The following is a 13,169-nucleotide window of genomic DNA, read 5'->3' as shown; positions in this document are numbered from 1 at the left end:
GCACTCAGGAGGCAGAGGCAGGCGGATCTCTGTGTGTTCAAGGCCAGCCTGGTCTACATAGTGAGTTCCAGGATAGTTGGGGCTACAAGGAGACCCTGTCTCAAAAAGACAAAAAAATAAAATAAAATAAAATAAAGAATAAAAGAATAAAGAACACAAAGAGACTCCACGTAAAATCCCCCAGTGTGAAATGACTCCAAAGGGGTAACTAAAAATGGTAAAGAGCTGACCAAATTAATGCCTTGTACCCATGCTATGGTGCCTAACAAGGATCTATGGAGACAGAACTTTTCCATGCTTTGTGAGACCTTGTCTATGAGTGATTTAATATGTTAATCTTCCTTCGAGTGTTTTACAGATGTGAAACCCATTTGAAAGATACCTGAAGAAGCAAAGGCCAGCTATAGCTGTAAGATTCTTGGGAGTTTTATGGTTGGGTAAGATAAAGACAGAGACTCCCAAACTATACGACTGTTAAGAAAATCTACAGTACCAGGGGTGGGTTGCCCCCCTTGAGCTGTTGGTCAGAAAGAGATCCTAGAGGTCCTCCAATTCACCAAGGCTATTGCCATTAATGTCAGTTGTACGCTAGAAACATCAGTAAGGCCATGTTGCTGAGGACACTGCATGTTGTGAGCGCAAGAGAAGAAGAAGAGATGAAACTGAGATTAAACCAAAAACCTCTGTCCCACTGGATGGATGATGTCCATATTGCCAGAAGGTGCTATGCAGATGGTTGGGGAAGAAAAGATCACCTATGATTCTACTCAACGATGGACCCTGTGTGCTGCACACTATGGACATGCCAAGCAATACCTGCAAGTGCAATAATTGCTCAACCAACATACATACAAGGGACAAATATCTAATTGGATAAGGCCCACTCCTAGGGGCGGAACACACATCTGGTGCTGTAGACCAGGCCAACGCCTTGTGTCAAGAAAGGCTACAGGCCCTAGTGGAGAAGCCATCACAAGTATACTGTTTAATAAATATAGTACACCTGCAGGTATATCTTCTAGCCATTTGTATTTACATTCATGTTTGTTTAAATGTGTCTACTTCCTTCCATTTGTCTTCATAGTAGAAGAAACACCACTGAGGTAAATCAATGGCCACAGCTTAAAGACAAATAGTGGGGAGGGCCAAGAAGTCACTATCTTGCCACAATACAAGAAAGATCGCCCTACATCTGTCGCCCCCTCCAAGGCTCAGGGACCTTAGCAGAAGATTGGCGGAAAGATTGTAAGAGTGGAGGAAAGGGGTGGAGTGTCTTCCCCAGGAGCTCTGGTTCCAAGGGCAGGGCCTGATGCCAAGAATGGACTGAACAGAGTGAGCCTCAGAAGGAGGGGCTTCTGGCACCATCTTGGGACAGAAGTGGCGAGCCCTGAGTAATGTATGGGGAATGCACAGCAGCCAGGCATACTCAAGAACAGAATGGCCTGACAGAATGGACCTGGGCGAGACCACTGGCCCCTGAGGCATGAGTGAATGCTAGCGGTGACTATGGGCATGCCACGGGAGGGATGTGGTATGACGGGTTCTGAGCTATGACGCAGAGCAGGGCTGCCTGGAGCTAAGAGGCGTGGGGCTAGGCAGGAGGGGCTTGTAGCGCCATCTTGGGACAGAAGTGGTGAGCCCTGAGTAATGCATGGGGAACACACAGCAGCCAGGCATACTCAAAGACAGAATGACCTGACAGAATGGACCTCATTGGTGCTCATTTGTAAGTTACTCCTCTCTCCTCCCCACCCCATGATAATAATAAATGCACATAAAGATATGTTATATGGTTTTCCTGATAGTGCAAGAGATCCAGAGAGAACTCTGGCAACATCTTCCCAGAGCCCACAATCCTAGCAAAGTAGCTTACCAGGAACAGCCATATAGTTCTAAATTCTTAAAAAAAAGTGTAACCTCTCCTTTTCCTCTATCTCTTTACTAAGCATGCTTTCCCTAACACTCTGGGCTTCCCCCACATTTGGGTTTCTTTCCTCTTTGTCTAAAGCTCCCCTCTACATCATGTGGATGCTAGTCTGTTGTGTGTCTGACCTCCATGCTGGCTCAAACAACATAGCTTTCTTTTCTTCTTTCTCTCCTCCCTTCTCCTCCCTGCAGCTACTGAGATTTACAGCTTGCTTGCCCTGAGGGTTTTTCTTTTAAACTCTAATAAAATTGTTCTCAAGCTTCTATTTGAGTCTTCTATTTGAGTAAAAGTCCTTTAATGAGTCTAAAAATCCCAAGAAGGGACCCCAATTTCCCATGTACTATCTAGTTTCCATGAAGAAACCCCAAAATTCCTGTGACAATACTAATCATAAATACATCTAGTTGTTCAAATTCAGCTACCATGGCTGGCTGTCTCTCTTGAGTGCTAGGGTTACAGGCTTCCACTACCATGTGTCTGTGGAATAGGTTTCTTTTATGTATGTGTGCCACCCACGTGGCAGCTAACAACCCTCCAGGGGATCTGATGCCCTCTTCTGACCTCCACAGGCATTGCATGACACAGGTGCATTTACATACATGCAGGCAATACACAATATAAAATAACAAAATATTTTTTAAAAAGAAATAAATTGGCCAGGCATGGTGGTGCGCGCCTTTAATCCCAGCACTCAGGAGGTAGAGGCAGGCAGATCTCTGTGAGTCCTGGTCTACATAGTGAGCTCCAGAACAGCTGGGCCTACAGGGAGACCCTGTCTCAAAAAGACCAAAAAAGAAAAAGAAATTCAACTACATAGATAATTTGTTAAATAAATGAATACTCAAAATGGCTGAATTTGCTGGCCATGGACGTACATGCCTTTAATCCCAGCACTCAGGAGGCAGAGGCAGGCAAATCTCTGTGAGATGGAGGCTAGTCTGGTCTACATAGTGAGTTCTGTTAGATAAAAAGGTAGCAGGGGGTCGGGATTGCCACAAAACAGAAACAAAAAGGACTCTAGCAAAGCGAGAGTTTAATTGGGTTTGGCGGGGCTGGTCCTCAACTTGGATGTGAGGAAGAACCAACAGCCTAATGGCTGCAGAAGGGTAGCTTATAAAGGGACAGAATGCGGGAAAAGAGTATTTTTCTGCTGTTTTGGACTGTTTTGGGGTCTGCTTGCTCAGGGAGGGTGTGGGGGTCTGTACCTGGTAAAACTTATTGAGGAAAACATCTACTGTAAAACATGTTTTCTACAATTACAGGGTTCCAGGAATTAATTGCAGCTAAGGGCTTGGGAAACCTGTTTGTCAGCCTGTGGAGCATGCTCTGGTGATCACAATACATTTGTCATTAATTTCCAGAGCTGCTTTTGTTAACTTGCAGGTGGCTGGAAGTTGGTTGACTCAGTTCCTCTTAGGGGCCTTATGGTTTCTAGGTCTGGGGTCACCTGGATCTGAACCCTATCAAGTTCCAGGCCAGCTGGGGCAGCTGGGGCAGCTGGGGCTACAGGGAAACCCTGTCTCAAAAAAAAAAAAAAAAAAAAAAAGAAGCAAGAAGATCATGAATCAAGGTCAGTGTGTCAGTGTGGACTGCACAGCAAATTCCATGCCAGTCTGAGCTATATAAAGCCCTGTCTCAAAAAAAAAAAAAAAAGTACACATTCTAGGATAGTAAAACAGTAAAATGTGAAAATCAACTCTACCATCCAGAAATAATCTCAAAGATCCTTGTTTAAAAGGAAGCATTTGGAGAGATGGCTCAGCGGTTAAAAACACTGGTTGTTCTTGCAGAAGGCCTGGGTTCGAATCCCAGCGCCCACATGGCAGCTAACAACTGTCTGTAATTCCAGTCCCAGGGGATCTGACAGTCTCTTCTGACCTCCACGGGCATTTCACAACACGAGTGCACTTACCTACATACAGGCAATACATGCATACACGTAAAAAATTATAATAAATAAAGCCGGTCGTGGTGGCACACAGCTTTAATCCCAGCACTTGGGAGGCTGAGGCAGGCAGGTCTCTGTGAGTTCAAGGCCAGCCTGGTCTACACAGCGAGTCCCAGGTCAGCTGGGAATACAGGGAGACCCTGTCTCAAAAAGACCAAAAAATAAAATAAATTTAAAAAAAACAAAAACAATGAAGCATTCCCTGCTTTGCTCTTCAAAGGCCATTTGATTCTTTCTGTGATTGCGAGTGGGGGGATGAGTGGGTATCGCCCAGTGGGCAGTGATGAAGAGGCGAACTGGCCATGTGACCCGTCAGCAGCTGAATTCATCTCTCTGATCTACCCCAGCACAGGCCACAGGCAGTTTTCTTGGCAGGCTTTTTCTGGATCCAAAAAATAAAGGCTGAATTTCTAGCAAATTCTAGCCTCTAGCCCATGTTTCTGAACACAAAAGATGTCAGCCCCTGCAAAGCTCAGTCAAAAGCTGGAATGGAAGAGCTGATGACCACAGGAAAGAGCCAAAAATCTCTCTTTATCTGATTAGAGCTTGGACCAGCATTCAGACATCTGGGCACAATCACAGCCCAAGGCACGGACACATACCGCCCTCTGCTGGCCACACTGTGCATAGCCGCGGTCACGTCCTCCGCTGCTTAATTTATATCTAAATTAACAAGTGATTTATTTGGAAGATGATCCCAGGAATTGCGGTCGGGGGGGAGTCCTGGGGGAGGAGATTGGGAAGAGTGGGACAAGAGACTGTTTTTACGATGGGATCGCTGCCGCTCTGAGCTTGGTCACTAGGCAACCTCCACAGCAACAGACAGAATGGAGAGCTGTTCTCAGGACATCAACCTCGGGCCAAGCTTACCAAAGGACCGGATCGCCTCCTTAGAGAACAGTAGGTTAGGAAGCGGGCGGCCCAGGGTACACACTAAAAGTGTCAGGTTGCCTGCGTGAGGGGGTTCTGGGCTCTTCCAAACTGCTCCATCACAGTTGCATGGATATAGTGTTAGGCTTGCAGTTTTTTCCAGTTCCAGATTTCCAGACTCCTGCCCATTTCACAGACAGAGCAGTCCAGGCTCAGCAGGTGCAAGTGTTTTACCTACCAATCTTTCACCGCCAGTAAGTGAAGGTTGGGGCTAAGCGTTAACCTTGAACTTTTCACTTAGTCTTTCTGTGGTTTTTCAGCTACAAAATGAGATAGCCATGGCACCTAATTCAGCACATTGCACAAGGATTAAGTGAGTTTATACTTCCAAAGTACTGTAAGGTTGTCCTTTGCATGGAAAGCACTCCATAAATTTATTCAGCATCCATTCAACAACTATTTCCTAAGCATCTATCTTACGTTCAGTGCTATTCTAAGTTCTGGAGATACAGCAATAAATGAAGAAATTCTTTCTTCTGCCCTGTACCAGAGCTCCACCAACCTGAATGTGCATCAAGGAGCACCACAAGGACTTGGATTTTGTTTGCTTTAGTTTCTGTGGGGCTGGGGATTGAACCCAGGGCTTCACACATGCTAGGCATATATTCTACCACTGAGCTACATCCCCAACCCTTGAGCACTTATCAATGGACCCCATTTCCAGGGCTTCTGAGACCTGGGAATCTGCAATTGCTGTCAAGTTCCCAGGTGACAATGCTTCTGGTTCAGGGGCCACATTTCAAGAATCATCAGCCATGGATTTTTTTTTTTTAATGTTAGAAGTTGGGTATGGCAGCACATACCTCTAATCTCACACTCCAGAGACAGAAGGGTTGTCACAAGTTCAAGGCAAGGCTAGTCTATATAATAGCAAGTTTCAGGCCAATAAGTGAAGCCCTGTCTCCAAAACACAACAAGAAATGTATACACAGAATGGAATAGTCTTCGGCCATAGAAAAAGAAGAAAACTGCAGCATTACTACACCAACATTATACTTACCTGAACAAAAAACCTGACTCTTTAATTTAGAGAAGTGGGCCTGAACTTGGAGGCCACTTATCTCCCTAGAGATCTCTTGGAACCATCTGTCTCCTAGAACTGTTTTTGTTGTTGTTGTTTGGTTTTGGGGTTTTTTGTTTTGTTTTGTTTTTGGTCTTTTTGAGACAAGTTCTCCCTGTACCCCCTGGCTGGCCTGGAACTCACTATGTAGACCAGGCTGGCCTTGAACTCACAGAGATCCGCCCGCCTCTGCCTCCCAAGTGCTGGGATTAAGGGCGCGTGGGCCACCTTGCCTTTAGGAACTCCATCCCTAGAACTGTGTCCTTGAATCAGACAGCGCCCATGATTTTATTCAAAATAGTTTCTCCAGCTTCAATTGGGGAAGTACAAGTTTGACTCCACCCTAGTCTTAACAGACCATCCTGCCTTTCATCCCTAGTTCTAGAATATCTCATTCACCCATCTGTGAGCAATGGAGATGGGTGCACAGATTTTCAGCACTTTGATATGTTAATTCTCAGGCATATGTACATTTATTCATTATCTTTTTTGGGTGGAGTATCAAACAGAGTCCATTTTATAAAAGTTATTCCTACAGAAAACTGGTTGGTAAGACGACTCAGCAGGTAAAGGTGTTTTCAGCCAAACCTGATGACCTTAGTTAAATCCCTTGGGCACATATGGTGGAAGGAGAGAACCAATTCCCATAAGTTGTCTCTGATTACCACCATTCCTCCTTCAACACACATACACAAATAAGTAAATATTAGAAATGTTTAAGCAGGGTGTGATGGTTGTGGTGGTTTGAATGAGTGTCCCCATAGCCTCCAAGTATTTGGTCCCCAGTGCGTGGTGCTGTTTGAAGAGGGTCATGGAACATTTAGGAGGTATGGCCTTGCTAGAGGAAGCATGTCACTGGAGGTGGACTTTGAGAGTTCTTAAGCCTTGCTGGATTTCCAGTTTCTCTCTCTGTTTCCTGTGCCTGCTTGAAGATGTGAGCCCTCAGCCCTCTGCTCCAGCTGCCTCCTGTCACCACACCTCCCACCATGATGGACTCCTATAGTTCTGGAACTGTAAGCCTAATCAACTCTTCTATAAGTTGCCTTGGTCATGGTATCTATCACGGCAACAGAAAATGTAATTAGTACAGTAGTGCATGCCTTTAATCCCAGCACGCTGGAGGCAGAGGCAGCCAGATCTCTGGGAGTTCCAGGCTGGCTAGGGCTACATCATGAGACCCTGTGTCAAAAAAGGAAAAAAAAAAAAAAAAAAAAGGAAAAAAAAAAAAAAAAAAAAGAAAAAAAAAAAAAAAAAAAAAAGGAAGAAAGAAAGAAAAAGAAAACCACATGTTCTCACTTAGGTTTGGAATATAAAGCATTCAAACTCATAGAAGCAGAGGATAGAAAGGATGGAGGCTGGAGGGTGAGGGGAACAGGGAGGTGATGTTCAATGGGTCCAGAATCTCAAGCAGAAAGGCTCTTTTCTTTTATTTCTACTGCACAGTGTGTTGAATGCAGTGAACAATAGTGTGTGATACATTTCAAAATTGTTGAAAGTACCAAGTATTCTCATAACAAAAAGTATTTGAGGTGATGTTTAATTTAACTAGCTTAATTATTTCTCATTGTATTCATATATCATAACATCACTTTGGGCCCCATCAATTTATACAATTATAAATTGCCAATTTACAATCTCAAATGAATCATTAGCTAAACTTTTATTCCAGAGGGGGAAGAGCAAAGGTGAACACAGCACATATTAGATAGCAATTAGAGATACAGAGGGGAAATAGCAGGGTCACAGGAGCGGGGTACGGTTTCTACTGGGGTCAGAGAAGAGTCTTCTGATAAGGTGGTATTTGAGGAAGTGCCAGGAAGAGAATTAATGAGCAGATCAGGCGTGAATGAAGGGGAGGGAGGCGTCCGTCTACAGCAAGGAACAGAGAGCACGGTTAAGCCTTCCTATGGCTGGGAACTTAGCTGTGCTGTTGGCACAGTGCCAACACAAGTCCTTTCCAGACTGGCACCTCCAGAGTGTGGGACTTCCTTCACAGTAGCCACTCTCCCTGAGTGACATTCTGAAAGAACCAGGTAAAGCCAATTGTTGCCTACAGTGGAACCTCAGAAATCACGCAGCTTCCCTCCTGCTACAACTATCTGTCAAAGTCAGTGAGACAACATCCACAGACTCCCAAGGAAGGGATGTAGAGCCAGCCTTTCACGGGGAGGTGCGGCAAGGGATTTGCAGACAAAACTTCTACAAAGAAGTTGTGTTTTGGCCTTGCTTATAATGCACCTGCCTAAATCATACACCTCCTATAGTTTTTGTGGTGCTAGGAATTGAAGCCAGGGCTTCACACTTGCTAAGTATATATTCTACCACTGAGCTACATCCCCAACCCTTGAGGACATATTAAAATACAGATGAATGGGCCCCATTTTCAGGACTTCTGGGACCTTGGAATCTGAATTGCTGTCAAGTTCCAAGGTGATGATGCTTCTGGTCCAGAGGTCACATTTCAAGAATCATCAGCCATGAATTTCAAAAAATGTTTTAGGCTGGGCCGTTCCCTATCTATGTGCCTGGCTGTTGGAAAAGTACATTGGTGAATTCCTATAGGGACCAACTGAAAACATTCGCCTAAGTTACAAATGCACATACTTTTTGAAAAATACAACTTCTGGGAATTTATCCTACAGATATGGTCAACCCAGCTCCACAATCACTTTCAATACTATTGAGATATTTGAAATGCAAGGCCAGGGCTGGTGAGGTGACTCAACCACTGTTACCATCTAGGGGTCTTGATTGGGTTTGTTTTTCCTGGCAAAGAATTAAAAGGCAAGAAGAATCTCAGACATTACAGAATACAAACTTTATTTAAAGGAGCTCTCTCTCTCTCTCTCTCTCTCTCTCTCTCTCTCTCTCTCTCTCTCTCATTGCTCATCTCTTGAGAGAGAAAAGCTATCTATAAGAGGAGAGGGGCTTCAAAAACTGAAAAGTCCAAAGCTCTCAGAGGGCATGGGTCTTTTAAACAAAGAAGAGATGGCTGATAGGTTTACAACTCCAAAAAAAGGTATGACAGGTCTGGCCTTGGTTTTGTCTAAACTGGTCTGGACTGGACAGCCAAAAAAGAGGTCATACTGGCTAGAGGGGGAGCCTCAAGGCCTTTGTCTCAGAAAAGAAGAAGCCAGGAGAGTCCCATCTGTATTACCCACCAGTGGTCCTTTCCCTGGTTATCTTCGTATCAGAAATATGGCTAGCTCCTAGTCCCTCACAAGTACCTTGCCACCAAGCTTGACAACCCAAGTTCAATCCCCAGGGCCCACATGGTAGAAGGAGAGAACTGACTTCTTAAATTTGCCTTCTAACATGATGCACATACATATATCCAGGCAAACACTCATATACATAAAATAAATAAGACTTCTTTTTCAGGGCTGGAGTGATGGCTCAGCAGTTAAGAGCACTGACTGCTCTTGCAGAGGACCCAGATTTGATTCCCAGCACCCACATGGCAGCTACAAACCATCCTTAACTCCAGTTCCAGGGGAATCTGAAGCACTCTTTTGAACTCTGTGGTACAGCACGACACAGGTGCACTCACATACATGCAGGCAATACACTCATACACATAAAATAAAAATACTAATTTTTTTTTAATTAAAAAAAATGCCCCTTGCTTGCCCTATGGAAACAGCTGCCTGCTTAACCTTTGCTTCTGCTTCTGTAAACATGCTGCCTGCCTGAAACCCCAGTTCATAGTCTCTTGTCATATAAGCTATAAACTCCTGTGTCCCCTGTGTCTGACTGGTAGTCATGTAGGCAAGAATTCAAACCCAACCATGACGAAATAGGTTTGGAATGATGCTGGGTTCCTAATAAATATTGTAAGAAGCTGCAGCCTGGTGCTCAGTCTTTGGAGATTACGCCCCTGAGTCTCTACCAGCACGAATAATTCCTTACTCCAATTCCTTACTCAGTCTCCCTGTTCTGAGAGCCGTGATTCCCATAACAAAATTGTTGTAAAAACCATGCTGTTTAAGCCAGGATAAAAGTCAGACATGTTGATTACGGTGGCGCACATCGGTAGGATATGCTGGAGAGGCAGAGGCAGGAGGATCTGGAGTTCGAGGCCAGCTTGGGCTACATGGCATTTTCTTGCCAGGCGTGGTGGCGTATACCTTTAATCCCAGCATTTGGGAGGCAGAGGCAGGCGGATCTCTGTGAGTTCAAGGACAGCTGGGGCTACAGAGAGACCCTGTCTCAAAAAAAGACAAAAAGAAAAAAAGTCAGACACAAGGCAGGGAGGGGAGCGTTGGAGGAAGAGTAAGAAAGCCCCAAATGTTGGGGGAACCCAGCGGTGGGGAAAGCATGCTTAGAAAAGAGGTAGAAAGAAGGAAAGGAGAGGTTATGCGTTCCTGAAGAAAGCGAGGCTGTATCTGTGGCTTGGTAAACTAGTGCATCAGGAACAGGAATTCCAGGCAGAAAAGAGCACATGACCTCACTAAATCACTAATTACTCCACCTATCTCTTTAGTATGTGAAGGAGCACAGCAAGGAAGAGGTTAAGAGCGGTCAGGGACGAGGGCCAGACATTTCTTGAAAACAAGAATGTTGGGCTTGGTGGAATACCACCTTAGTCAAAGATCAGAGAAAAACATCGTCGTAAGTCTAAGTCATGGTACTGCAAAACATAGGATGATTGTTTAATAAGTTAAACAATAATCACAGGCTGACTAGTCTTCCTGGAAATTGTTAAAATCTATAGATTGTGTAAGAAACTAATATATTCTTTGTAGCCTACTGATTAAATGTAAATCTGTAGAATGTGCTTTGTTCTTTGTGAAACTAATTCTTTCATGTATTCTGGCACAAACACCAAGCTGGTAACTGTAGTTTTGAGAGAGTAAAAAAGTACTGCTGAGGCTGGAGAGATGGCTCAGCGGTTAAGAGCACTGGCTGCTCTTGCAGAGGACCCAGGTTCAATTCCCAGCACCCACAAGGTGGCTACAAACCGTTCTTAACTCCAGTTCCAGGTTCTAACTCCAGTTCCAGGGGAATCCAAAACCCTCTTCTGATGTCTGCGGCATTGCACGACACGGGTGCACTCACATACATGCAGGAAATACACAAATATACATAAAATAAAAATAATAAAATATTTTCTAAAAATACTGCTAAAGAATTAAACTCATTCTTCTCCTCCATCAGAGGGTTCAGTCCTTTGCCTCCACTCATTTCATCTGTCCACCAGCAGACCTGAGTCTCTACAAGTATGGCTTAAGATGAGTCCTCTTTCCTAAGGGTGGTCCTGTGGTCAGGTGATTTATCTGACCTAACTGGAATGTTAGCTCTCCACCAGGCCAAAGATTCTATTCTCTTGACCAAAAAGAGTTTTCTCTTTATTTGTACTGTAACAATTACAGGAAGGAGTCTGTCAAAGGGGCTTCCCTGACATGCTAGTACACACACACACACACACACACACACACACACACACACAGGCACATCCACATGCTTTGTAACTAAACTTACCCCTGCTTTTTTCACTGAAAAAAATTGTTCCCTCTCGGTAAGGTCTTTCCTTGCTTTTTAAGCTGCATGAATCTCTCACCTGCTCAGACATCACAATAGCCCCAGATTGCTGAATGAAATTAATTCAAACTCCCTCCATGAATAAATGAACAAGTGTTTACAAAGAAGTTACTGTTGAAAGGTTGGCGAAAGGAAAAGACAGACAAAAATAGCAACTTAACAGAACAGTGTTAATGTGTGCCAAAAGGAGAGCTCTAATTCAAGAACCCAGAGAACTTGCTGTCTACTTACAGCTAGTTAAAGAGCTGGGGGGGGGGGGGGCAGGGTCAACAAGCTTGTTTTTTTTTTCTTTTGGTGGGAAGGCAGGGGCTGAGATTGGCCATTGCTGGGGGTGACAAGGGAGTGGTAAGTAAAAGAATGTCAGGTGATTGATACACAGCTTTCCTGGCCAGCCGTTACTGGAGGGCAACAGGGTCTGGAATGTTGCAGATCCAGAGCCTATTCACAAATCTAGGAAAACAAGTTACTTAGTTCTGAAGATGTGAATTACTATAGTTGCATAAGCATCACTATCTAACCAAAATGGAGGAGTTTTTACAAAATGGCATGGCCCTGGCCAACAATTATGAAGCATCATGGTCTCTTCTGACGAAGCAAAAGCATAACTCTCACCTCAAAGGAGATAGGAGATAGTTTATTCTGGAGCCAAATATGAGTGACCATGGCCCCGGGAACGCAGATTTGGGTTACCCCAAATTCCATGTTTCAGTGTGTTAACAGTAACATTATGTTTTCATAGTAACAGAACAAAGAAAAGTCATAAATCCAGACACTTTTCAAACACATTGGTGGATACATTCAGTAGGCGGGTCGCAGCAAAGCGGGAGGGGAATTCTACTTTTGGTCTCAGGTGCCATTTGATGACGTTCTTAGCTTTTTCATTGGTGTGGGACCTGGTGGTCTACCAAGTTAATACACTTTATTAGTCACAAGAATGTTAATTCAGAAACAGAGACAGGCAAGGGTTAGAGGTGTCCCCAGATGATTTGTGAATAGGCTCTGGATCTGCAACATTCTAGACTCTCCACAATCTCTTGAGTGCTAATCAATTGGTCAGCCTTTCAGGAAATTCAGTCCAAGAGTTCTTTCTGGGAACTTTCTTTCACACTTCTTTAATTTTTTTTTTTTTCCTCTCTGCTTCACTTACTGCAATCACTGACACTTTTTTATAAGCAAAATTCTTTCCCCTTACCATGCTGTTTTGTGTTTTGTCTCCCAAATTATGTTCTCTCTGCCCTCCTCCACCTTTCCTAATTTTATGTCTCTCCTCTGGGGTGGGCTTAAATCTAAATATAGATCATCGAAGAACTTTGTGTTGGTCAGCTTTTTTTAAAAAAAGATTTACTTTATTATTCTTAATTATGTGTATGTGTGGATGCATCTGTGTATGGGTATTTGCATGTAAGAACAAATGCCCTCAGAGGCCAGAAGAGGGTGTCAGATTCTCTGGAGGTGAAGTTACAGGTGGTTGTGAGCCACCTGACGTGGGTACTGAGAACTGAACTCAGGTCCTCTGCAAGAGCAGTATGCACCCTTAACTAGTGAACTCCAGCCCTTAGTCAGCTTTTCATGACTGTAACAAACACTTGAGATGCCACATATACTCCATTCCCTTCTACTTTACCTTCCATCTCCCTTTAGACCTCTTCCCCCTTTCTACTTTCATGTGTTAGTAGATAGAGATAGATGATTGATAGATAGATAGATAGATAGATAGATAGATAGATAGATGATAGATAGATGATAGATAGATAGATAGATAG

At 44.0% G+C, this 13,169-nt stretch overlaps 1 pseudogene; it reads left to right on the top strand.

Annotated features, from left to right (window-relative positions):
* The first annotated feature begins 4,702 nt into the window (after positions 1-4,702).
* LOC103747589 overlaps positions 4,703-13,169 on the top strand; it is a 41,127-nt pseudogene continuing 32,660 nt past the window's right edge.

The sequence above is a fragment of the Nannospalax galili genome, unplaced genomic scaffold, assembly GCF_000622305.1.
Source record: "Nannospalax galili isolate Female #2095 unplaced genomic scaffold, S.galili_v1.0 scaffold851, whole genome shotgun sequence".
NCBI lineage: Eukaryota > Metazoa > Chordata > Mammalia > Rodentia > Spalacidae > Nannospalax > Nannospalax galili.
This window is presented reverse-complemented; position numbering and strand designations above follow the sequence as displayed.